Source organism: Ochlerotatus camptorhynchus, unplaced genomic scaffold, assembly GCF_037179485.1.
Source record: "Ochlerotatus camptorhynchus isolate MF236.1 unplaced genomic scaffold, CSIRO-AGI_Acam_v1.1 ptg000104l, whole genome shotgun sequence".
Classification (NCBI taxonomy): domain Eukaryota; kingdom Metazoa; phylum Arthropoda; class Insecta; order Diptera; family Culicidae; genus Ochlerotatus; species Ochlerotatus camptorhynchus.
Window position 1 is genome coordinate 918,781 of NW_027040594.1, and position 27,402 is coordinate 946,182.

The 27,402-nt window shown below is 37.9% G+C and overlaps 2 protein-coding genes across 2 annotated transcripts in view; one reads left to right on the forward strand and one right to left on the reverse strand.

The window, feature by feature from the left end:
* Nucleotides 1-26,434, reverse strand: part of LOC135699226 (acyl-CoA Delta-9 desaturase) — a 79,697-nt gene extending 53,263 nt beyond the window's left edge. The window contains exon 1 of the mRNA XM_065219428.1: nucleotides 26,076-26,434. The gene's annotated coding sequence lies outside the window, so the exon portion shown is untranslated. The remainder of the gene's footprint in view (nucleotides 1-26,075) is intronic.
* The window catches only part of LOC135699197 (uncharacterized), a 62,369-nt gene that overhangs the window by 6,055 nt on the left and 28,912 nt on the right, over nucleotides 1-27,402 (forward strand). The gene's annotated exons all lie outside the window — the stretch shown is intronic.

Consider the following 27,402-nt stretch of genomic DNA (forward strand, 5'->3'; position numbering starts at 1 on the left):
AGTCGGCTTCTAAAACTGTTCACAATTGTCTCCAACCTGCTTATACATCAAATTAAACCACCATTTCGGATCTAATACGAAATAATTCACTAGGGTGGTCCAATTATTCTTCATTAGGGTGGTCCAAAAATCACAATAGGTATGTAAAAACCATTACGCATGTATCTGAAAATATCATCATGATGTGTTTTGGAATTTTTAAGAATCCAAACTTCAAAACATTTGATGATATAACTTTTTAGTATCTGAGACCACGTAAAATAGAAGCATAGACAGACATAAATCGTATAATAATTCCGAAAATTGTACAGGACAACCGTTAGTGCTGTTTAGTTTACAGTACAATCTGACGAAAGTACAATGACTTTTTAACATATCCACCTAAAACGGGACAACCCTTTATATGTGTTTCTTTTAAATTCCTACCCTATAGAGGTACTAAAAAAGTACCCGCATAAAGCATATTGTTTATCTAGCTTACTTTTGGGTATTAATTTAAAAAAACACACACTAACAGTGTTCTCCTACAGGCAAGCAACGGTCTCAAGTACTTATTTCTACGTAAACTTTTCTACCTTGGCTGTTTCTACCTATGCTTTAGTATAAAAAAGGATGCGATCTGAGGATGTATGATCAATCAGTAGTGCGTTTGAAGAAGACAACAAGCAGAGAACTGATAGAGAATAGTACGACAGTTTGTTAAAAATGGTTGACATTAGGCTAGTTGGAGAATATCTGCCGTCGTTCGGCCATTCTGTTAACTTGCCGACGAATAGTGAAGTTTTTCGTAAATATATGTTTCATTTGCGCGCTGAAAAAAAAAAGTTGTAAGCTTAGTGTCTTCCTAACAATAAAGGAATTAAAGGATGCTTGGAAGAAAAAAAAACTCAACACATTTGGTAAATAACATAAGCATAAAGAAAAAACTGTTGCTATTTTTCAATACCTGGAAAGCCTTATTAAAATGCAAACTTAGAATGGTTAAGAAAGGCTTCGAAAAAAGGAACACATTTCATGGATCATTGCGGAGTTTGTTTGATATCGGGAAGAATTTTAAGGCAAAAACCCGTGAAGAAAAGCAGGCGATGCAATATTTGCAAAAACAGTGGGAACAAGCTCATCTTGAAGAAGAAACTGAGGTTCTCCCTACCAATGAAACCATTTCGTGTAGCAATTTTGAGGAAGAAGGGTCAAGCCAAAGACCGGATCAAATTTGTAGTGCAACCCTGAGTACTGCGGACTCACTCAAGGTGCTTGTCACTTGGGAGCCAGCCAGTGTGAACTGCCAAGCGGGAGCCAAACATTCAGAAGCAGCAAATGCAGTTACTGTTCTTATCTACCGTCAAGCATTGTAATCTCATAAAAATGATTCATACTTTTTCATAACACATTCTTAATTTTAAGCTCAAAGATAAAACCAACAGGCTTAGTGATGAAAGTAAAAAACCAGCATAGTTTTTATGAGGCAGCTGAGTTTTCAATTACAGTAAAACATACTTTGGCGAGACATGTATGTAAACAAACTTTGATAGAGTCATGGGGGCTCGAGCACTCCTGGCTCAGAGCTTTTGGCGGGAATCAACTGAGAAAGAGCAAATCAATTTTAAACTTGAGAAAATTTTGCAAACAGTTTTCCATTGGCTTGCAAAATAAAATTGGTCGACTCCGCAGTACCCAGGTGCAACCTCAATTGAAACATCATCACAAAACGACAGTCAGGCTGGGTCAGTGTACTCGCCTAGTACATCCGAAAGAGCTTCTCCAAAAACAGGTACGTTGTGATGTTTTACTAATGTTTTTTTTTTTCTTTTAGATTATACACCTATTACCATCCATATTAATATATGTTGAACGTTCTAGGTTCTCCAAAACCAGCTTTGACACGTAAATCGCAACTGATGCGAGTTGTTACAGGTAGCTGCTGCATTGGACCGCTGAAAAGTGAGTGCTGTGTTTCTAATATCAACGATCGCTAAAGCTTTAGGGCACGATGTTTCATCATTATTGTTGAACAAGGAATCTGTCAGAATCGCCAGAGCAGGAATTCGCTTACAAATGCAACATGATTTAAAAGCCTCGTTTAAGCCAGATATGAATTTAACAGTACATTGGGATTCTAAGCTGCTACCTAACATATTACCATCCAAAGCTCTACCAAAAACCGAGCGCTTGGCCATAGTTGTATCAGGCGAAGGCATTGGCAAATTATTGGCTGTTCCACCCATGGAAAACTCTACGGGGGCACAACAAGCAGAAGCGGTGTATGGGGGCTTGCAGACAGGTATGATCTTAAATCTTGTATGTTCACCTTAGAATTCTGACTATTTTATCGTTTGTTTTCAGAATTATGTTTACATCTTTTGATACTACTGCATCAAACACCGGTAGAAAAAAAAGGTGCGTGTCAGTACCTGGACAAATCGTTTAAGAGGCAGCTTATAGACCTCCCTTGTAGACACCACATACAAGAACTGCTACTAGGCAAAGCTTTTAAAATTCTGAAATTTGAAACGTAAAAGTCTCCAAATGTTGAGATTTTTAAGGAATTCCAATCAAAATGGCACATTTGGAAAAGACTCCATACCAATCAGGTATGGATGATGATTTTTTTTTATATTTGGGTGGAAAAATCGATGAAAAATTACAAATAACAGCTCTTGGTGCGTTCCACAATGCAAGGTGGATGGCCAAAATCATTTATTCTTTGAAAATGTTTATTCTTCGGCATGAATTTACTTTACCAGATAAAACTAAAAGTCAACTAGCTCGATTTTGTGTGTTCATTGTAAAAATTTATTTGAAAAGTTGGTTTCTTTCTCCGTGTTCTGCGATGGCACCCAACAACGATCTGAACCTGTTAAAAATATTGAAGGAATATGAAACTGTTGATGAAGACGTGGCGAAAGCAGTACATAAAGGAATTTTAACTCACTTGCAATATTTGGACAACAGCCTTATCGGACTATGTCTGTTCCACGAAAATGTAGACCTCCCGGTTAAGAAAAAGGTCATCGAAGCCTTACTTCTATCAGGTAAATGCTTTAATTGATACATTTGCATTTAATTTTCTAATGATTTTTTTTTTACAGATACTCATAAAAACATTACAGCCAGATCCATTGTTGAATCCAACGATATTTCAACGATTGAACTACACTCATTTGTACAAGGCAGCAGTGGTATTGAAAACTTATTCAAAGCTCTCCAAATTCCGAAGTCGTTGCTGAATGTTGATATGGAGCAGTGGAGTAGTTCCATCGAGTTTAAAAATGCCAAAAGACGGATTCAATGTTTTTAAGTAGTTAATGATAATGCAGAGCGTGGTATAGCATTGATTAAAACATACGATTCAAAACTATCAACGGATGAAGATCAAAAGCAGTGCATTTTACAATTAGTTGAAGATCATCGAAAAAATTATAAGAGTACCAGGAAATCTGCATGCCGTATCGAACGACAACGGCCAACGATGCGTGAACTTTGCAGCCTCCCGGGGTATGGTAGTTCGAAGTACCTTTTTCCCCCGCAAGGATATCCACAAAGCCACCTGGAGATCACCTGACCAACACACAGAAAACCAAATCGATCACGTTTCTAATCGACGGGAAATTCTTCTCCGACATTATCAACGTCCGCACGTACCGCAGTGCGAACATAGATTCGGACCACTACCTAGTTGCAGTATGCATGTGCTCAAAACTCTCGACGGTGCATAACACACGTCGAAGTCGAACGCCACGACCCAACATTGAGCAACTACGGGACACCGGAGTTGCCCAGGACTACGCGCAGCAGCTGGAAGTTGCACTACCCACGGAAGAGCAGCTTGGCGCAGCTTGGCGCAGCTTGGCGCAGCTTGGCGCAGCTTGGCGCAGCTTGGCGCAGCTTGGCGCAGCTTGGCGCAGCTTCTCTTGAAGATGGCTGGAGGGACATCCGTTCAGCCATAGGTAGTACTGTTGCAGCGGCACTAAGAAATGACTGGACCGAAGAAATGACTGGTTTGACGGCGAATGCAAACTGTTAGTAGAGGAGAAGAATGCAGGACGGGCGAGAATGCTGCAACACCGCACGAGATTGAATGTGGAGCGATACAGACAAGCGCGGAACAGACAAAACTCGGTTTTCCGAAGGAAGAAGCGTCAGCAGGAAGACCGAGATCGCGAGGCGATGGAAATCTGTACCGCGTAAACGACACACGGAAGTTCTACGAGAAGCTAAATAGTTCGCGCAAAGGTTACGTGCCGCAAGCCGATATGTGCAAGGACTTGGACGGTAACCTTCTCACGAACGAGTGTGAGGTGATTGAGAGGTGGAAGCAGTACTATGACGAGCACCTCAACGGTGAAGCAGCAGAAAACGAAGGTGGCACGGCAACAGACCTTGGAGCACGCGCAGAAGACGACAGGCTACCGGCCCCTGATCTTCAAGAAGTTGAGGAGGAGATCGGTCGGCTGAAGAACAACAAAGCAACTGGTGTAGATCAACTACCAAGAGAGCTATTGAAATACGGTGGTGAAGCACTGGCTAGAGCGCTGCACTGGGTAATTGCCAAGATTTGGGAGGAGGAGATATTACCGGAGGAGTGGATGGAAGGTGTCGTATGCCCAATCTACAAAAAGGGCGACAAGTTGGATTGCTGCAACTACCGCGCGATCACACTGCTGAGCGCCGCCTACAAGGTACTCTCCCAATTTCTATGCCGCCGTCTGTCACCATATGCAAGAGAGTTCGTGGGGTAATACCAGGCGGGATTCATGGGTGCCCGCGCTAAAACGGACCAAATTTTCGCGAGTCGGCAGGTTCTGCAGAAATGCCGCGAATACAACGTGCCCACACATCATTTGTTCATCGATTTCAAATCCGCATACGACACAATCGATCGAGATCAGCTATGGAAGATTATGTACGAGTACGGATTTCCGGATAAACTGACGCGATTGGTCAAGGCGACGATGGATCGAGTGATGTGCGTTGTTCGAGTATCGGGGACACTCTCGAGTCCCTTTGAATCTCGAAGGGGGTTACGGCAGGGTGATGGACTTTCGTGTCTGTTGTTCAACATCGCGTTAGAAGATGTGATCACAAGAGCTGGGATAGACACGAGTGGCACGATATTCAGGAAGTCCATCCAGCTCCTTGGTTTCGCCGATGACATTGACATTATGGCACGGAACTTTGAGATGATGGCGGAAACGTACATCAGACTGAAGGCTGAAGCTAGACGGATTGGACTTGCCATCAACGCATCAAAGACAAAATACATGAAAGCAAGAGGTTCTAGGGAAGACAATGTTAGCCTCCCACCCCGAGTTCATATTGACGGTGACGAAATCGAGGTGGTCGATGAGTTCGTGTATATGAGCTCACTGGTGACCGCCGAAAATGATACCAGCAGAGAAATTCAAAGACGCATTATGGCAGGGAATCGTGCCTACTTTGGACTCCGGAGGACGCTCCGGTCGAATCAAATTCGCCGCCGCACGAAGTTGACTGTCTACAAGACGCTGATTAGACCGGTGGTCCTTTACGGCCACGAGACCTGGACTATGCTCGTGGAGGACCAACGCGCCCTTGGTGTTTTCGAACGGAAGGTGTTGCGTACCATCTACGGTGGAGTGCAGATGGATGACGGAACGTGGAGGAGGCGAATGAACCACGAATTGCACCAGCTGCTGGGAGAACCATCCATCGTCCACATTGCAAAAATTGGGCGACTACGGTGGGCTGGGCACGTCGTAAGAATGCCGCAAGACGACCCAGTGAAAATGGTTCTAGAAAGCGACCCAACAGGAACAAGAAGAAGAGGCGCGCAGCGAGCAAGGTGGATCGACCAAGTAGAAGGTGACCTGCGGACCCTTCGCATACTACGAGGCTGGCGAACTGTGGCCATGGATCGAGTAGAGTGGAGACGACTTCTTCGGACAGCAGAGGACAACAAGGCCTTAGCCTGATTGGTAAGGTAAGTAGGAAATCTGATTTGGTGTAGCTAATAAGGAAATTATGGCAAAGTATAAAACAAGTATTTTTTCATCTTTTCAGGCAAATGTTCCTCTTGTGTAAAACTCATGATTCCCAAAAAAAAACAGATTAACGCAATTCAAGATATTTTTACAACTGATTTTAGGAATTTTTGATTAAAAGTTGTGGTTTTTCATATATTTTTGAATTTTTGGACCACCCTAACGAAGAATAATTGGACAACCCTAGTGAATTATTTCGTATTAGATCCTAAATAGTGGTTTAATTCGATATATAAGCAGGTTGGAGACAATTGTGAACAGTTTTAGAATCCGACTCATCAATCTTCTATATTCCATATAGAACTCATGAAAAAAATTCTAAGTTCCAGAAAGTCGAATTTTTCTAGATAACACCAAATCTCGACGTTTCATACATTTTAAAGGCATTTGGCATCAAAAAAATTTTTTTTTTGATTTCCGGAATTTCATGTACCCCCCTCTTGGGAGCTTTTCGAGAGTGAAAAAAGTCAAACTTTGACGCGTTTGCGCCACCCCTAAACCATGTCCGATTGAGCTCAAATTTTGCAGGCAATTTTAAGGCAATAAACATTTTGTATATGGTTTGTTAGCGAAAAAATTATCATTTTCGCTGGCAGTCTAATATACAGCATTATCCCACAGTCAGAACGCTAGACTTTCTCACACTCAAAACTACTAGCGTTGCAACGAACCTTGCAACCATGTCAAATTAATTAATGTAATTCAAAATCATTGTCATAGTTGGTAAGCTTAATGTAACCAAACTCGAAAAAAAAAACATTATTCTATGTTCAACCTTTAATCAACTATGACCATGTTTCATGGCGACCGTTTGACTTCGAGTCCCGCGATCTTCGGTGAAGTGAGAAAACATAGTTTAAGTGTTTCAACCCGGACTTAGAATAATTTGTGTTCCAAATCTGGAATTAGAAAAATTTATGCTTGAAACCGGACTTAGTGAAATTGGTGCTTCAGTCCAGCCTTAAAAATTGGCAGCAACAACGCGTAGCAACAGAAGAAAAGAGCAAATAAAAGCAACAATGAAAGATGAGACAAGTGTAATAAAACGACGAAATGTTTGAAGCGGTAAAGGAACAGGGAAGCAACTTTTTTGGTGCTTGTACAAGAAAACGAATAAAAGCTGGAAGCGATAATTGAATGCTACGTTATATTTGTGGCCCGTGTGCATTAAGCCGAATAACAGTTTCACGCTGATGAAGATTTTTTTTTCCTGAACGATACTACTGTGCGATAAGCTCATGTAAAAACATTGTGCTACACGAAAGAATAATTTGCGAAAGTGTAGAGATAATTTATTATGGGGAACGAGAAGTCAACCCCAAGTGTCGAAACGAAAGCGGATGATGATTTAACAATTCTAAACAATCAAGAAGTTCATACAGAACTTCATGAAGAACACAGTTTTAAACTAGGGATTATCATTATCCTAGTTGCGTTACAGCTGAGTATGATGCTGTATAAAATTATCGAAAAGCGAATCAGACGGAAAACGCTAGAAAAAGATCGATCGATGCAAAACGTGAATGCAGTGTAAAAACCAAATAAGAACAATGGAAATAGCACAAATCATGAGTGATAAAGCAGAACAACAGTTTTGGGAAGAAATCAATACCCAAGCTGCTCAAGATAGTACGAAAGACGCATTACTACGGAAGAAACACGAACAAGGTGTTTGTGATAGATCAAAATGCTGTGAATTTTGGTTAATAAGTTACTGGAGGAAGAACTACAAAAACTTCCGCATTGACAACGGACTAGTTCTTTTGATTGACTGATGAACATTGAGTAGTCACAGACAGTTAGTGATGTAAAATTGAAGACCGGCGCGAAAAACAAAACAACAACAACGGAGCCGTCCTGGAAATTTCCTGCTTCGATCGCAAGATGAGTCAGCAGTAAGACGAAGGAAATGACCAACTACAATAAATCAACATATTGGTGAGCGTATCTAAATTTCAACTAGGGGATTTTACGTATTCTCGGCAACCTAAGCAGCGACCTTCTTTCTATAGCCTTTTTCTCTAAGGAACGCACACATATGCAGTATTGGTTTGTTTACAATCTTTTGCTGCCAGCTGCTCTAACAATTTCAGTCGAAAGAATTGTCAAAAACTGTTTTGAAACGCTTTTACAAAGCTCCAATCTTCTCTAGTGAGAGCGAGTATTGTCGGCAACCAGTTTTTCTTCGGCAACCGTTCCATTTGAACTGCATGTAAATCTGCTGTTCTATTATCGGCAGCTCGAAATCAGCTACAATTTGTAGAACGTGTGTTTCATTTCAAGAAAACCCTGCTAGATTGCTTTTTCTCAGTGGTAAAAATATAGTCAAATTGAAGCTGAAAGCATAAAGAATCGTTTGCATGCATTCAGCGAAGTGTTTTCCTAAGAAAATCCAGTGAAAATAGTGTTTCAATTTGGGTTGCCGAAAATAGTCTGTCATGCCGAAGCCGTCATTTCCCCTACTAAATTTCAACTATTTAGCATTAAATTTTAATTTTTTTTTTTACATGAAACTAACTAACCCTTAAGAATTATTTTTTTATACATATTTTAAATGCAAAGTAAACAAAGGCTAAATGAAAGAATCATTAGAATTATGGGTAAATAATTTGAATTCTATCTTAACCAACAAATCGATAAATAATAAAATTACGGAAAGTACATTACAAAAGAAGAATTTACAAGCTAGAGATTTTCTCATTAACGGCGCCGGTGGTGTAGTGGTAAGCGTGATTACCTCTCACCCCAGCAGGCCTGGGTTCAATCCCAGTCGGCACCGCCGGGATGTTCTGAGGCATAACATCTCTGATCACGCCTTCCTTCGGATGGGAAGTAAAGCCGATGGTCCCCGGTTCATGAGTTTGATGGGTCGATAGGTAGGGTCCAGGTGTGGGAGCTGCTTTCCTGGCACGTCGGTAGCATTGGTGCTCAGCACGGAAAACAAGATCGACGGAAAAAACAAACCAAAGGAAAAAAGAAATTTTCTCAATAATATTGAATTATCAATCATTGACAATGAATCTGATTTAACAGATATGCAATAAAAATTACTATTCAAGTTCAGCAAAAGATGTATTTTGCCAAATAGAGAAAAAATAGAACGGAATAATACCCGCCAATCAAAAAGCAGGTGCATTTCAACTAGCTTTGACCAAGTTAACAGGCAAAGCAAGAGAATTGTTTGAGGATATGGGGTTTTTGATCTAATTTCCGTCCTACTAAGCACGACGCGCACTTTACCTCTCTTTCCTAAACGAGTTTAAACAAAAAATGGAATTTTTCTGTCAAAGATGACTTCTAAATTAATTCACCTTTCTAGACGTACCGTTGGATTTGATAAAAAGCCACAAATTGTTGAGATATTGTTTAAAATCTAATACTGCTTCTTGATTCTAAATTCGTTCTACGAGTTTCAATTCCGTCCTAACGCATTGAAACGCCATTAGATTTTCTTCGTCCTACGGATAAACGTAGAAAAAGGGGATTCGCAGGGAGCGCTTCTTTTGTTTTGAGAACAATGAGCGTTAATATTCATACAATGCGCTCTAACCAGGTTTATGTTGTAGCTAATGAACTAACGCATCGGAACAAATATATTATTGATTTGTGCACGGTGAAATCATTGATATTATTGATCTATTTTGATCGATAGAACGGAAATGGGCGATTACGACGAAGTAGCGCTCTACCCTACCAGCAAATTTTGAAACAATCACTGCTAAAATAACAGAGAATTATTTCGAGAAAACAAGTGCTGATTTAATTCTCAGCAAATGCAGAACATCAAACTGAACAAGTCAGATGTTACAAAATATACAAAGGAAATTGATACTATCAGCTAGCAATTAGCTCGAGCATACGTCGGAGAACAAATACCCGCTGACGTAACAGGTAAAATGGCACAGAAAGCAGCTATTAAAGCCATGATTAACGAGTGTTAAAACAATGAAACAAACATGATGCTTAAAATAGGGAAATTTGATACCCTAAAAGACGCAATGAATATATTCATTGAAAATGAAAATTCATTAAACACAAGTGCTGCAATTTTGCAGACAAAAACCATCCAAACCCGGAAATATGAGAATACCCCGAGAAATTTCAAACAAAATTTCTCGCGCGGAGGAAATTACTCGAATCGAAACCAAGCATATGATCGATTCAGATTCAACAGAAATTACAATAATAGACCTCCTAACAGAGAATTTAACCAAAGCCGTGGAAATGGAAATAATTAATTTTTTAACAATAGTCGATTCCAAAATAACAACAGATTTTCAAGCATGTACAACGTTAACGAAAATCCTCAAGTTGGCAATATAACGCCACATCATATTAATCCTCCCATGTGTCAACCAACCAACCAGGCAGTGAATCGTTCAATTTGTTCGAATCAGGTCTCAACACCAACATTTGCTCAGGTTGTGCAATCGCAACAACAACCACAGTACCAACAAATACAAGCTAATTTTTTAGACCAGTGCATGTAAACGCAAATGCGAAAACAGAGGCAATGACCGTCCTCACCATAAACTTGAATGCGTCAAATTTCATAACAGCTGGCGTTCACATGGCAAATTCTAAACGTACCTTCATCATTGAGTGTGGAGCAAATCGTAGACACAGCTAATAAAACTCGATTAACAGGAATAACGAATGGAACGGTACATACAATTGCAGCTACGACAACTGACCTATATTTTGACAACAGATTATCTATCCGGCATGCTTTTCATTTGATACCAAATAACTTTCCTATAGCAACAGATGGCATCCTAGGAAGAGATTTCCTGTTGAACAACAGATGCATAATCGATTATGAAACATGCTTACTACACTTCAATCTGGATAACGTAAAATTATCCATACCGATTGAGGATAACGTAAATAATGGATTCATATTAGCCAACAGAAGTGAAGTAATTAGAAAAATTTCAAATTTAAACATTACTGAAGATATTGTATTGCAGTCACAAGAAGCTCTTCCAGAATTTTTTTGTGGAAACACTATCATTTCAGCAGAGAAGCCATACGTTAAATTTGTTAACATGACAAACTACCTAGTTTATATTTCAAATTCAATATTCAAGCCAATGTTAGAACCATTGCAAGACTACTTTATTATGTCGTTCTCATAAACAAATAATACACCGGCAAGGATACAGGAAATTTTAAAGAAAGCGAACGTATGTATGTAATCTACCAGACAGTGCAAAGAAGGAATTTACCGACCTTGTTACGAGCTATGCAGATATATTCTGCTTACCTAACGAAAAATTGACGACGAATAATTTTTATTCACAAAACATAGTTTTGAATGATAATATTCCAACTTACAACTATAAAACCATATACTCACAACATGACGAAATACAAACTCAGATTAGAAAAATGTTAAACACACTTAGAAATAGCTAATTTTACACGTGACGGAATCCATCTTTGACATAAAGGATCAGACGTAAACAATTATTTCTTGTAAAATTAAGTGCTCCGAGACTGAAAAGTTCGTTACTCGACGAAAAGTACGTTTGATTGAGTTGAATTTCGCGTCTGTTATGACTCAATTTTATGACAAAATTGACGCTCGTATATGTCAGTCTCAGAACACCTAAATTTACATGACTTTTTTCTAAGTGTGAATGATAAAATAATAGAACCATCAGTATCTCCATACAATTCCCCGATACTCTTGGTTCCTAAGAAAAATAATAATGGCGAAAAGTCCGCATCGTGCTCTCTTGCCGTGCGGATCTATTTGCTTTTTGCTGAAGGAAGTGTTACTACTACCTAAAGCTACAACAAATTTAAACAGCACTTTTCAGTGCTCAACCTGTAAAAAATTTTCTACCTTGTTCAACTCTTATTCCTCTTCGATCCTTGTTTGGACCCTACCCGAGGTAATCCTTCTTGGATATCGATTTGGAAAATTCCTCTTCGGTCCTTCAGATTCTTATAGTAGTCTGCTTGGAAGTCGATTTGGATAAAAATTTACTGCCGCCATGGCGCCTAAACGCAAAAGAAAGGGGCAAACTCTTGACCCCCCTTCTGATGAAATTAATTTGAGTAATCAATTTGATTTGCTCACGGATGATGAGAATGATCCATGTATCCATGATTCCGTGTATTGGCTGAAACCTTGGACGGATTTAAACGTCTTCTCAAGTATCTTACTGAGAAGAAGCACAAATTTTTTACTTACGACACCAAAACTGAACGTGTGTTCAAGGTTGTCATGAAAGGACTGCCCAGTGGTGAATCCCTGGATCAGATCAAAGATGAACTGGCAAAATTACTTGCAGTTGTGCCACTCCAAGTAATCAAAATGAAAATGAAATCCCGTCCTGGCGATTCGCGCAACGGGATTTCTAATGATTTTTATTTAGTTCACTTCAAGTCTAGTGAACTAAACAACCTTAAGGCCTTAGAAAAAGCTAGCTTTATACTCCATGTCCGAGTGAAGTGGGAACACTTCAGGAAGACTGGAGGAAATTTCCAAAACCTCACTCAGTGCCGTAAGTGCCAGGGATGGGGTCACGGAACTAAAAATTGCTACATGCATGAATTGTGGTGATTCCTCTCACGCAAAGGACGACTGTCCTGTGAAGGAAGATCCTAAGAAATTTAAATGTTCAAATTGTGGTGAAAACCACAAATCCAATTTTTGGGAATGTAAGACTCGCAAAGCGTTCTATCCGACAGGTAAGAAACGCTCCACGTTTCCGACCAGGTACAAATTCCTCTGCTGTTAACAACGGTCAGCGAGGAACAAATTCTACATTCGTACCCGTAGGTACAAATATCACCCCTGCTTCAAATGTTTCATCTGTACCTACTCCCCTCGCTGCTAACAATGTTCAGCGAGTTAATGGAGCTACCTATGCTGCTATTGCAGCGGGTAGAAATCAAAATACTAACCAAAGTCATTCTAACGGAAATTTTGACAATTTTGACTTAGGAAGCATTACTGCCCCTAAAATGGAATTTTTACAGAAATCATTAATTGACATGATGTCTGATATGCTTAAATCTAACACCATGTTTGATTCTATTCAAACTGGAGTAAAATTTGCAAATAATAGTGTCATGACTTTAAAATTCAGTAATGGATTTTAAAGCATTAAATATTTTAAATTGGAATGCTCGATCTCTTAAAGATAATTAAGACGAGCTATTTAACTTTTTGAGAATTCATAACGTGCATATTGCCGTTATAACTGAAACGTTCCTTAAACCTGACCATAAGGTTAAGAAGGACGCAAATTACTTGATTTATAGAAATGATCGTCTTGATGGACCCTGTGGTGGCGTTGCCATCATTATTCATAGACGAATCAAACATAAAATTCTTTCTTCATTTGAAACCAAAGTTTTTGAAACTTTGGGAGTTTCTGTTGAAACAAAATTTGGACAACTAACGTTTATAGCTGCCTATTTGCCATTCCAATGCGTAGGCCAGCAAAAGAATTTTCTCAAGGGTGACCTCCAGAAACTTACCCGTCATAGGTCTAAATTCTTCATTATTGGTGATTTTAATTCAAAACACCGCTCATGGAATAATGCTCAAAGCAATTCCAATGGTAATATTCTGTTTGATGATTGTTCTGCAGGTTATTACACTATACAATCCCTCCACAATTGATTTGGTCTTAACTGATTAATGTCAACTTTGTAGCCAATTGGTTACCCATGCTGACTTCGGTTCTGATCACCTTCCAGTAACTTTTGAAATATCCCAAGAAATAATTTCTAATCCCAACAGCTCTACTTTCAATTACCATAGAGCTGATTGGGAGCAATATCGAACATTTATGGAATATAACTTCGATCCAAACATTCCTTTGCAAACCAAAGATGAAATTAATTATGCTCTTGAATCTCTGACTACTTCTATAGTTGAACCAAGAGCTACCTCAGTACCAAAATGCGAGGTTAAATTCAATTCAATTATAATAGACGATGATCTTCAGCTCTTGATCCGTCTTAAAAATGTCCGTAGGAGACAATATCAAAGAACACGCGATCCTGCCATGAAAGTTATCTGGCGGTATTTGCAAAAAACAAATTAAAAAGCGATTCTCTACCCTGAGGAACAAAACATTTGAAAATAATGTTTTTAAATTAGACCCGAGTTCCAAACCCTTTGGAAACACACAAAATTTTTGAAAAAAACCTCAAAAGCCAATTCCACCGCTTAAAGAAAGTGGTAAAATTTTGATCACAAATTTGGAAAAAGCTCAGAAACTTGCTAAGCAATCGAGAGTTCCCATAATTTCAGTTTGGGTCTTACTAATCCTATTGAAAATCAGGTTGCTCGGGATTATCTGAATATTTTCTCTCGGGAAAATAATTTTGATGATTCCTGGGGGACTGATTTGGACGAACTAAAAAGTTTCAAAGTATGAAAGCTCCAGGTGATGATGGAATTTTCTATATCCTCATCAAAAAACTCCCAGAGAGTACCTTGTCTTTCTTAGTAAAATTATTTAACAGATGTTTCCATTTGGCATACTTTCCTTATAAATGGAAAAATGCAAAAGTTGTTCCCATTTTGTAGCCGGATGAAGCCAGCTGAAACTTCTAGCTACCACCCAATAAGTTTCCTTTCTTCAATAAGTAAACTTTTTGAAAAGATAATTTTGAATAGAATGATGCTTCACATCAATACGAACTCAATTTTTGCAGATGAGCAGTTTGGATTTCGCCATGGGCATTCAACTACTCATCAACTCTTAAGAGTTACCAATTTAATTCGTTCAAACAAATCTGAAGGCCACTCAACTGAAGTTGCTCTTCTAGACATAGAAAAAGCATTCGACAGTGTTTGGCACGAAGGTTTGATTGCTAAATTGGAAAAGTTTAATTTTACACTTTATATTATGAAATTAGTTCAAAATTATTAAACTGACAGAACTCTGCAGGTAAATTATCAAAATTCCAAATCTAATCGACTGCCTGTTAGAGCAGGAGTTCCTCAGGGTAGCATTCTTGGGCCTATATTGTATAACATTTTCACTTCGGACCTCACTGATTTGCCTCAGGGTTGCCACAAATCTTTGTTCGCTGATGACACAGGCATTTCCGCTAAAGGAAGAAGTCTTCGTGTTATTAGCAGCAGACTGCAGAAAAGTTTAGATATTTTCTCTTCTTATTTATAAAAATGGAAGATTTCTCCCAACGCTTCCAATACTCAACTTATAATATTTCCACATAAGCCTAGAGCTTCGTTTTTGAAACCTAGTAGTAGTCACTATGAACGGAGTTCCAGTTTCCTGGTCAAACAAAGTGAAATATCTTGGATTAATACTTGACCAAAAATTAACTTTTAAAGATCACATAAATCAAGCCAAATGTAACAAATATATAAAATATTTGTGTCCTCTTATAAACTGGAAATCCAAACTTTGCCTGACGAATAAACTTCTAATATTTAACAAGAGTATTTGATCGTTTAAGAAAGTATAATCTTAAACTTAACGTGCAGAAATGTAAATTTTTTCGCTCTGAAGTAACTTATTTAGAGCACAATATAACTGATCGAGGTATTTTACCTGACAGTTCAAAATTTGACGTCATTAAAAATTAAGTAATGCTGACGAAGTAAGAAGATTCGTCGCATTCTGTAACTACTATCGGAAATTTGTTTCAAATTTTGCCACAATAGCACACCTTTTAAACTAACTTTCAAAGAAAAAAGCACAGTTCAATTGGTCTCCAGAATGTGCTGTCGCATTTGAAAATCTGAGAAACTATTTAATGTCTCCAACAATTCTTCAAAACCCGGATTTTTCAAAAGAATTCATACTTACCACAGATGCATCAGACGTAGGCTGTGGAGCAGCTTTATCCGAAATAATTAATAATAATGACTTGCCAATAGCGTTTGCTAGCAAAAGTTTCACACAAGGTGAAAAGAACAAACCTATTATATTAAAATAATTAACAGTCATACATTGGGCTATAAATTATTTTAAAGCGTACCTTTATGGTCGGAAATTCAAAGTAAGAACGGATCATAGACCACTCGTGTATCTGTTCGGCATGAAAAACCCAACTTCAAAACTAACGAGAATTCGTCTTGGTTTAGAAGAACTCGATTTTGTAGTCGAATATATTAAAGGAAAAAATAATACTGGCGCAGATGCATTCCCAAGCAACATTACAAGTTTTATCGAGGTTTTAAAGCATGCTACAAGTCTAAATCACGGTCTACAGAACCCACATAAAACAAAAATTGTTACTTGGGTTGTCACGTATTATAATAACGTCTGACGAACTAAAGATAGACAGTTTTCTGGTAGTAAATACCAGATCAATGACTCAGAAAAAGCAAAATCAACAAATGAATGAGCAGAATCGCTCATCTCACAGTAGAAACTTACCAGTACGTAGTCAAGATATTGATCACCTTTCGACTTATATTACTGAGAATCCAACCTAGGCAAATAAATTATGGAAACTTCATGTTTCAATCGAAAGAAAATTATGGACATTTACATTAACAAAAGGAAAGACAATGAAAATTGTAGCATACGTGCAACAAGGAAATGAAAGTGGAAGTCAAATACTTGAATTTGCTCTTCCAATGATTGAAAAAGATGCAAAATTATTAAATGTTGACAAAATTGCGATTTCCTTAAAAGATGAAGTATTTAAATGATGGTAGTAAACAATATAGCTAAAAACATGCAAATTATAATTTATCATCAATCTAAATTTATTGTTGACTTACAAGAAATTCAACAAATTCTTGAAAATTATCATAACACCCCTTCTTCTTCTTCGTATTTCAAGCTTATTCCATATCGCATATTAGCTTATTGCGTGCTCTCAACTTAGTGTTCTAGATCCACAGTTATTAACTGAGAGCTTTCGGTACCTGTACCATTTTTGCATTGGTATAATTGTGTGGCAAGTCCAATTATACTTCTATGCCCAGGGAAGTCGAGACATTTTCCAAACCGAAAAATTCCTAGACCGGACCGGGAATCGAACCCATCCACCTCCAGCATGGTCTTGCTTTGTAGCTGCGTCTTTACCGACTGAACTAAGGGAGGCCCCACACACCCCTACTGGAGGACATATAGGACGACATCGTTTGTACCTTAAACTCCGCGAAAGATACAACTGGAGATACATGAAAAGTTCAATTTCTCGATTTGTAAAGGTCTGCGAATTGTGTAAAAAGAACAAAACTATTAGACATACGAAGGAGAAAATTTCAGTAACAACAACACCATCTTCACCCTTCGAAATAATTTAAATCGATACCATAGGACCCTTACCTATAAGCATTAATGGAAACAGATATGCCATAAGCATACAATGTGACCTCACGATATATATAGTTTTAATACCTACTAAAACTAAGGAAGCTACTGTTACAGCCAAAGCCTTAGTAGAACATTTTTGGAACTAAGATCGGATCAAGGCACGGAATACAAAATGAAGTGCTTGACCTAATTTGTAAATTATTAGGTGTAAGACAATCATTCGCAACTGCATATCACCCTCAGACTATGACAGATGTTTAAATTAATATCTGAGATCTTTCGTTAATGATCAGAAAAATGATTGGGATGATTGGATGAAATTTTACAGTTATTCATATAATACAACGCCTCATACTGACCATGGATTCACACCTTATGAGTTAGTATTTGGCAGAAAATCTAAATTACCACATGAAATTTACAAAAATTAAACAGATCCAATTTACAATTTTGAAGATTATTATTACGAACAAAATCTTATACAACACAAAATTTCTAGAACAAATAACGCAAATCAAAATGTTGCTTCAATAGATTTAAATATAGGAGATCTTGTATACTTAAATAACAGCAGAAAACATAAGAAAACTGGATTCATTCTATTCCGGACCATATGAAATTGTTGAAATAAACGATCTAAATTGTAAAATCAAACATTTGAATGCAGAAAATAACTTTCTAACAGTACATAAAAACAGACTTATTAAAGCATAAAACAACATTTAGTGTAACAGCAGAAACATACATGAAAATTATAATGATTATATGAATTATACAAACAATATAATATTAATGACTTAGATTTACCGAGCCTAACACCCATAAAAAAAGAGAATAGAAAACAACAACAAAAAAAGTTAATAAATGGGGTAGGTAAAAATTCTTAGTCATGAACTAAGAAGTGCGAAATTCGGTTAGGATCAAGGAATCAAAAATATCTCCAAAAGGTAAAATGACAAGCGATCAACGAACCGAATAATAACGCTATGTCAGAAGTGCAAAGCAATAATGATATAATCTTCTTCGTTCTTTTTCATGACAAGCAGCCCGTGCGACACAACTCACTCGGGGCGGTAGAAGGAAACGAGCAAATTGTTGGCAAACTGCTTCACGAAGTAGAGCCGAAGCTGATACACGTGTGTTAATGGGAATTTTTTTGTTATGTCTTTTCTCGATTCAGTTCAAGCAATGTCCTCATCCGTGTGTATTGCAACAAAGCAGGCAAGCAATATATCATTATCCTTTTACCACTCGGATCGAGCTATGTTATAGAACGAGTTTGTCATGGTAGTCGTAGCAACCGTTTTGTCTGTATCGTTGGTTGCTTTATGTGTTTGGATTCGCTGGTTAGGATCAAATTAAGTAAAAATAATATTTGCTTTGTAAGAGGTGATTGGAGAATAACTCATTACGAATGATTTCCCTTCGTTACATCATTCTCCTAAAGAGGAAAGATGTAGCATCCGAGATGTAAGATGAAACATACCAGATAAATCCCAGCTGTCAAAATCATCCATAACCATTTTTAAAAAGAACATAGTTTCAACATTAGCATTCAACAGCATGACAGTCGAAGAACATATACAGCATTATCCCACAGTCAGAATGCATAGACTTTCTCACACTCAAAACTACTAGCGTTGCAACGAACCTTGTCAAGTGCAACCACGTCAAATTAACATATCGCAATATTACAACACAGGCGATACCCATGTTAACGACACCTCACATTTGAAAACTAAAGCATGTTCCCAGACAATCGATCCCACGACCGATATGGTCAATCATTTAGTCCCACTTATGCATGCAATATTCAACTTTTACCAATACAGAAAATACAAGTTAACTCCAAGCATCTTCCACCATGAATTATATCCTATGTAATCCAAAATCATTGTCATAGTTTGTAAGCTTCATGTAACCAAACTCGAAAAATAAACATTATTCTATGTTCAACCTTTAATCAACTATGACCATGTTTCACCATTTCCATTGAAAATCTCAGTTTAGACAAAAAAGCAAATGGGACCGATTAGCGATGAGTGGCAATGTGACAGTTTCCATTTCGAAATTTCGACCGACTTCATGCGAAAACCGGCAAACGAGTGGACTTTATCAAGAAATCCATCCGAAAGTTTAAACCATGAGTTTCAAAAAGGGTGTATGCGTGAACTAGTTTGAATAAATCGCCACGTCGGTCATAGCTTGCTATGATAACCAGAACAATACGTAAAGAGCAAATTGAGACATTGAAAGTCGTGTGGAAGTGGAATTTAATGAAGGCCTTAGTACTTTTGCGTAGTTTTTAGTTATCGAATTTGAAAGATCGTCGGTTGCAGTGGCTTGCTTACTGAGCAGAAAAACGTGGTCCCAGGTCCTTTCATATTAAAGAGATGTATGGTCAAATCGTTTGTTTATCGTGTATTTTTCAAAACTTGTCGTCGTCGTCGGTGCCAGGTGATTAGAGATGAGCTAGCCTAAGGCTAAAAATCTCTTAAATAAAGAATTAAAAAAAAAAAAAAAGTCGGTGCCAGGTTTCAATGATCACAGCAACTCGTGTAACGGTATGATGTGATACGAGGGGCTCGGTGGCCTTAGAGCGACAGCTTTTGCTTACTGAGCAGAACATCATCCACATTCAAGATTCGTGAATCGTTTGATTTGATAATATGACTACATTTTAATAATAGCAACTCGATGATTAAAAAGGAGCTCGCTTTCCTAGTGGCAAACGTTTTTGCATACTGAGCAGAAGACCGTTGGTTCAATCCAATTCAATCAAATCGTTTACCAAAACGAACCCTGCTGCAAACCCTACCCTCTTAACCAATATCCCAGTGATTCCTCGTGGAAGTGCAGAGGTGTTCTCGGCTTCCATCAAAGCGAGAGTCACGTCAACACATTCCTACCCATTCCTTTCTTGACCTGTGTTCGGGCGCGGCCGGCGCTGGTATTGCCTAGTTTGAGATCACCAGTTTTTACATGCATTAAGGATGATTGCTAGTCCCAAGCATCGTTTATTGGTTCTCTGTGTAATTATAGCAGATCTGGCAATAACAAAGTAGCAACCGTGGTCGGTCAATCATACTCATGTTTTATCAAGAAATCCATCCGAGACCCAGTTCAACAGCAATATTTGCTTCAGATGATCGAACAGCATCGAAAAGAGTACCTTGAGAAATCGTAGAATATATTAAACTGAAATATAATCATTACAATTCGTTCCATTTGTGTGAATACGGCTGACATGGTATATTACACCAAAAGAGTAGGGAAGGGGGTAGGGGTACTTACTTTAAAACTGCTATTATGAGATTAAGCAAATGTTGTTGAATGAAACTCCGAAGTTATTTAAGGCCCCTCCTCTTCTCTAACTATGCCTATGAGATTGAGAGATTGTTTTTGAATAATCCATCTGAACATACCAAATCGATAAGATAAGAAACTCCGAAGTTATTTTAGTTTGAAACTTTACTTCCATTGATATGAGTGAGGGCGCGTAGGAGGGTGTAGTGACCCCCCTCCCTTCTACGCATATGAGATAGATGTATTGTTTTTGAATAATTCATCTGAACATACCAAATCGTAAGTAATCTGACTTTCATTGGTGCACCGGCAGTGTTGGCAGGAAAAGTGATTTTTGGCTATAACTTACTTTGACTATATGTTTTGTATTACTTCTGCGTGAAGTCAACGATTTACATAGTTGTAGATGCTAATTTCAAATAACAGACTAAAGTGGTAATTTTTATACGATAGATGAGGAGATGAAAGTAAAGAGTTGATAGTTCCGTTAGAGTACGGCAGTGTGAAAATTGTATATAGAGAGTAGAAAGCGAGCAAGGACAACTTTTTAGGAAGGTACAAATCGGTTTGATCATCTCTCTTTACCAAACTCCCCCGTTAGAGAGGGATGGTTCGGGGTGTTTGAAACAGTTCTATCGATTTTTACCGCACTCAAGTTGTTATCTGAAGGAATCTGAAGGAATCTTAGCATCTTCAACTAAGCTATAACTTGTTTTTTAAAGCATTCTAGCACGTACATCCTTTGGCAATGTGGTTCTGTACTATACTTTGACATGATTAGATCAATGGTTTAAGCTAAAAATTGACCACTTTGTCAAGCAGTTTTGGCGTGACTTTCTACCAGCGATTTCACAAAACTGGACCAACTAATTTATATTTTTTATGAAACGCACAAATTTCGGCTACTTTTCTCGTGGTTCTAGAAGAAAAAATCTCAAAATAATGTTGTATTTCAAAGTTCAAGTGGCATAAAACGTCATTTTAACTGCTCGAATGAAGTGGTTAATTGTGGTACCTAGGAATAAAATTGCAAAAAAGTCGGTTTTCCCATACTAATTTCCATACCAATTTCAAGCAAAATGCGGTAAGCCGGGTTACAACCAATCGACCCGAATGTTGCACAGTTTTTTGGGACCCCAAATGGAACCAGAAAAACATTGTTTTGAAAAAAATATCATGTTCAACCACCCTAATATATACTCTATTACACACTCAGAAATTATCACCGACTTCGGTAATTTTTACCGAAACCTCAACTGTTCGCTAAAATTTTGGCAATTCTATTTAATTGTCTTAAAGCTACAGTAAAACAAAACCTTCACTTCAATTACAATATTTGATAATTTGAACAAGATTGAACGTGTTTAAATTTTTTGTTTTATTAGTTTTACCGATCGTTCAGGTTTTGAGATTTCTAATTCGAAAATAAATTCTGAGTGTGTAAAAGGACGGAATTCTTAGGTGTACTGGTTTCGGTCCCGCGTGGTTTTACCTGTGTTCAGTGGACTCACTCAATGTGCTGTCAACTGGGCACCAGAGTGAAATGTCAAACTGACCTGGGACGGGTCTTGACAATCGATCCAATTTGCTGACAAATCCGAGCCAGCTTTTGATAAATAAAAAGGACAGAGGGAACGCATCAATCTGGCTGGCAGTGATGCCGGAATCAATGTTGACGTCAATGGCGTTGATAATTGTTTATATTTGCGAAAGGAAAGTTAAAAAATTGAGTGCATTGCGTGTTTTAAGCGATGGATATTGTTGTTTGTTTAGGGTTGTTTTTATTGTGTTGAGAAAAAATAATGCACAAGCTTCTAAAATGCGGTAGAAACTCCAAATAAAATCCAAATTAAAATAGAGAAAATATTTTACATTTCTGGCATCATTTGTCAACTCCGTCAAACACCACGCACAACTTTCCGAAGGGCCTTCCTTAAAAACATTAAGAAGAGTGAGAAGCTCGATACCGTCCCGTCCCGGAAACATTCAAAAGCTACAAAAGTAGTTACTCTTCTTATCCATTGCCAAATATTGTTATCTGATAGAAGTCAACCATTCTTGTTCGTAACATATTTTTAATTGTAAGCTCAAAAGCAGAATTCAACAAGCGGCGCCGGTGGTGTAGTGGTAAGCGTGATAGCCTCTCACTCCCAAGGGCCTGGGTTCAATCCTGGTCGGTGCCATCGGGATTTCCTGAGACATACAATCTCTTATCACATGGAAGTAAAGCAAGTCGTTGGTCCCCGGTTAATGAGTTGATGATAGGTCGCCCGGTAGGGTGCAGGTGAGGGAGCTGCCGAGAGAATATAAACCAGCACAGTTTTTACGACTCAGCTGGGTTTTCAATCACAATAAAACATACGTTGGCGACACGAAACGTAAACAAACTTGATTAGAATCATGGGGGCTCGAGCACTCCTGGCTTAGAATATTTGGTGGGAATCAACTTAGAAATTGCACTTGAGAAAATTTTCAAGCAAATGCTAAATAATTGCTTGTAAAATAAAATCGATTGACTTCGCAGTACCTACTCATTGTGTAAGAAACGCTTGCTAAGTTTCCGCTATTTTTGAGTAACCAAATTAATTCAGTAACTCGATTTGGAGTTAGTATCAACGGCCATGCATTTAACAACAAATAGAAATTCAAATCAAGCATGAGCGATGATCTGTAAAAACAACTGTTATAAAGTATCGCTTTTACGCAATGCTCCTCGTGCTTATTCGAAAAATTCACATCAAAGGTTGATTACTTGCGTAGGAAATCAATTTGACAAGTAATTTATGACCAGCATACACCTTACGATCATATGAAACAGGTCCAAACCTGTTAAAATCCGTAGAAATTTTTGGTTGTTTTGGAAATGATTATTACAAAATAATGAACTTTTTTCGACTATTATCGGCTAATAACTAACCAACACCAGCAGACTGCGAGTACTCGGCCACCTATACATACTTCCATCTTGCGCCAGCATTTCCAAAAGTTCGCGTTCAAACAATTATAGTAAGTACATTTTTTTCTCATTAACGTAACGCAACAGCTAGTTGGATTGTTACACCAGAAGTGAATTACTCGAAAATGAACCATCGCACATATGGTAAGGTGTACACATGATCTACAGCTGAGTCGACAGTTTTGAAGTGCGAACTGCACCATATTAAGGTTCTGTTTACCGGTTGAATTTCAAAACAATATGTGACCATCGATAATGATTGTACACACAAGCAAAAGTACTCACTGCAGACAGAGGGCACATGAGAAATTCTCCACAGTATGAAAATGTAGATCATCAACGCATACCAGTCCAGGATGGGAATTTAGCCGGAATAGTAGTCCTAGAGTTTTTGTTCTCATATTTAGACCTTCGGTGTCACTTCTTTTTGTGGTTGTAAACATTAGGGTGGCCCTCAAAATAATTGAAATTCAACAACTATCTTTTTTATTTATGAAAATAAATACACAGATTTAATGTCCCTTATGTCGGCCTAAGTGTCCCTAATATTAGGCCCATACATAAATTTCGAACGAAAGCATTTTTTGATAATGTTTCACAAGCAACCAAACATATCCATTTGTATTGTCCAGATGTCGCATTTTTCAACGAAAAAAAAATTGTTTTCGATGGGCTTAATATTTAGATCCATAGACCAACTTTAGAGCCATTTTCCCTTTGTAGGAGAAATGGATGTAATGTCAGCCTAAATGCCTTTAATTTGGGCCCATACATAATTTCAACAATCGACTAAATTTTCAATAATGACTAAAAATATCCATTATTACCGTCCTAATGACGCATTCATCTAGATTAAATTGATAAATAGCAGGTTTTTAGCGATGGGCATCCATAGGACAACATTAGAGCCATTTCCCCTATCTTGTTGAGCAAAGTTGTTTCTGAGTTAATTCCACGCGACTTAGTGAAAGATTTTTTTCTAATTTTACAGAATTGAATTAGTGTGTACACTCAAACCTGGTTGTACGCGATTTTTTTCGTCTCTATTTTTAATCGTGTTTTCTCAATTTGCAACCAAATTTAATGCAACTGGTTTCAAAATATTAAACAAAGATCAGGGCACAATTGCAAATAAAATGAATCGTGTAAAAACAGAATTGAGAGTACCTGAAAAAATTAGTTTGTTAGCTCTAAATCAGTTCTTTTTTATTTATCGTGAAAATCATCTTCAAGAAACTGTTAGGACTTGTTAAAATATACATTTTTTTTTTCGAATAAAGTTAATTCATATCACGTGATATTAACGATTTGCTTTATAAAATACAGACTTTCAGGTGTTAAGCAACTTTCATTCTCATTTTCGAATAATTGTTCGCAATTGACCTAGGGGCCCAAGTAACCATCATACCACCGTATAATGTATTTAAAATTGTGCCCTTTCCAATGATAACATCTTGTGTGTTTTTGCTTCGTGGTGAGTTATTCACATTTCAAAATAATGGGGCAACCCCGGCGTAGTGGTTAACATCCATACTTCCCACGCCAAAGTCACGAGTTGAAGTCTCGCAATAGAGAAAATCGTTGATAGCATCTTTCAGAGATATCCATTTGCTTTATTCAGCAAAAATGTGTATTTCAACAATTATTAAAAGTTTTTTAGAAATTATTTTCACGAGAAATTTGAATCACAAAATGTCGAGCGTAAAAACTATCCTAATTCTATTCTGAAAAAAATTCTTTAAAATGAGAACGTTATGATAAAGAAAAAAGGTTTCTTCCACAAAGTTGCTTGAAACCAACTCCGCTATAACAAGGCTGAACAACATATGACTTTATTATCAAAACTAAAAAATTTATGAAGCAATGAAATTGGGTTGTTAGCGGAATGCTTTAAATAAAACAGCAAAAAAGGTTATCTTTCATTTAATTCCACTTATTTAATTTTGTTATCCATAACAGATACGTATTTCGACTACAATGTGCAGTGTTGATCAGTGTCATTCCCACTAAAGCCTTATCAAAATCCTAACCCCCTTAAGTACTTAGGTTTATTTAAAAAAAAAAGTTAGTTTTTGAATATTAATTATTTTGAGCGCCACCCAGCAAAATAAGAGACCTTTAAAGGACAAAATACTTCACCAAAGACACCAAACGTCTAAATATGACTGCAAAAGCTCTAGAACTACTATTTTGACTAAATTCTCACCCTGGTCCACTGTGCAGTGACCCAGAACCAACCGACGATTAATAAACAGTGGCAGAATTCAGAACTCACACAATATATAAAAAAAAACTCACATTGTACCTGATCGCGAACTTTTTTTTATGCTGACCATTGCCAAATTGCCTGCCTTTTCAGTTCCAACTGGCCGAACAAACCATCGCTTATATTCAAAGTAGAACAACCGTTTAGGTTGCCCGACGGATTGTTTGAACTCAGACTAATCGATTGAATTGCAAATAAACTGCACTATCGCTAATCAACGCGGTTAATTATATCAATTGCTGCTGGGTACTTACCGCAATAAGATAAAGTTGTAACTGTTTTCGGCAAATTTAAAACTATTATCCACTGCTACTGCTGCTGCTACTGCTGTTGCTGCTGCTGCAAATGTTTCGCCAAATTCACAAACCCGTTTAAACTGTTCTTGTTTCTTCGGAATCACTGAAACTTGCCACAACCGGTCATAGTCCAAAATCTTCCCGGAATAGTTCTTAAGCGTTCCCACCCGGTCACTTTCACTTCTCTTCCGGGTGTTGTCAATTCTTCGCTGCCAAATTTTTCGTTTTCACCACCTTAATTACACTTGCACGACCACCGCAACTTATCACCGCTCCTGAACAAAACCAAAAGATAATAGGTACAAGGGAAAAAGGGTTCAACCCGAACGCCACGAAATCGCCAGCCGGAATAAACGAGTCCCGCTCGGAGCGGGTACCTTTATAAAAATTTCCGCTTTTCTCGCAAAACGCTCGCTATCCCACCCCTACCCGATCGGACGGTCGCGACACGGCTAGAGCTAGGCCGACTACAAGAGCTTCAAGAGCGCGCGGTAGCCGCGTGGTGATGATCGTTGCACGACGCCGTCACCACGCGATCACATCGCACCACGCCGCACCGCACCGCCATCATCTTTTGTTGCTGATGATGGTATTGTTGTATGACCGCTGCGCTTCCCTCGCCTGTGTGGAGACTTTTCCCTACTTCGTCGTCATCACTCTATGCCCTCCTGTGTGTTTCTTCATTTAGTTAACTACAGAGGGTCTACAAGTGGGAGGAATGATGATTCCTAACTACATGAGCAACTCAGAAGAAGTTCTCTCTAATGCTTGTTTGCGCTCTCTTTCTCTTTCTCTATGTCTCACGTGGTTTTCCGATGTTGCCGGCTTGAGAGCTGTTTAATTGATATGCATTTTGTCATTATTGCAATGCCTACAGTGTGGGTCCGATTTTGGTAACACGTCTGCTCTGAACAGGGAAGCCTCAAACTCAATTTAATATTTTGTTAGACTTTCCGGATAATTGTGATCAGATAATCAGGTTTGGTCAGGTTTTTTGGAAAGTTAAAAAGTCAAAAATCGTGTGTTGCTCAAATCAAACCCTTACTGCAAATATTAGAAAAAATGACACAGCAAAAATAAATTTTATGCCGAAAATCTCATGTAATTTTTATGGCCACTAAAATAAACAAATGCAGTAAAAGCAGCGTAATGTAAGTTCATGCACTATATTAATGATAATTTTGTCCTTTTTGGCAAGTAATATTACACCATATATTTGACACGATTAAAGTGCATCCCATTTGATGTGATATCAAAATTATTTTTTTGCTGTGTACGCTTTTAA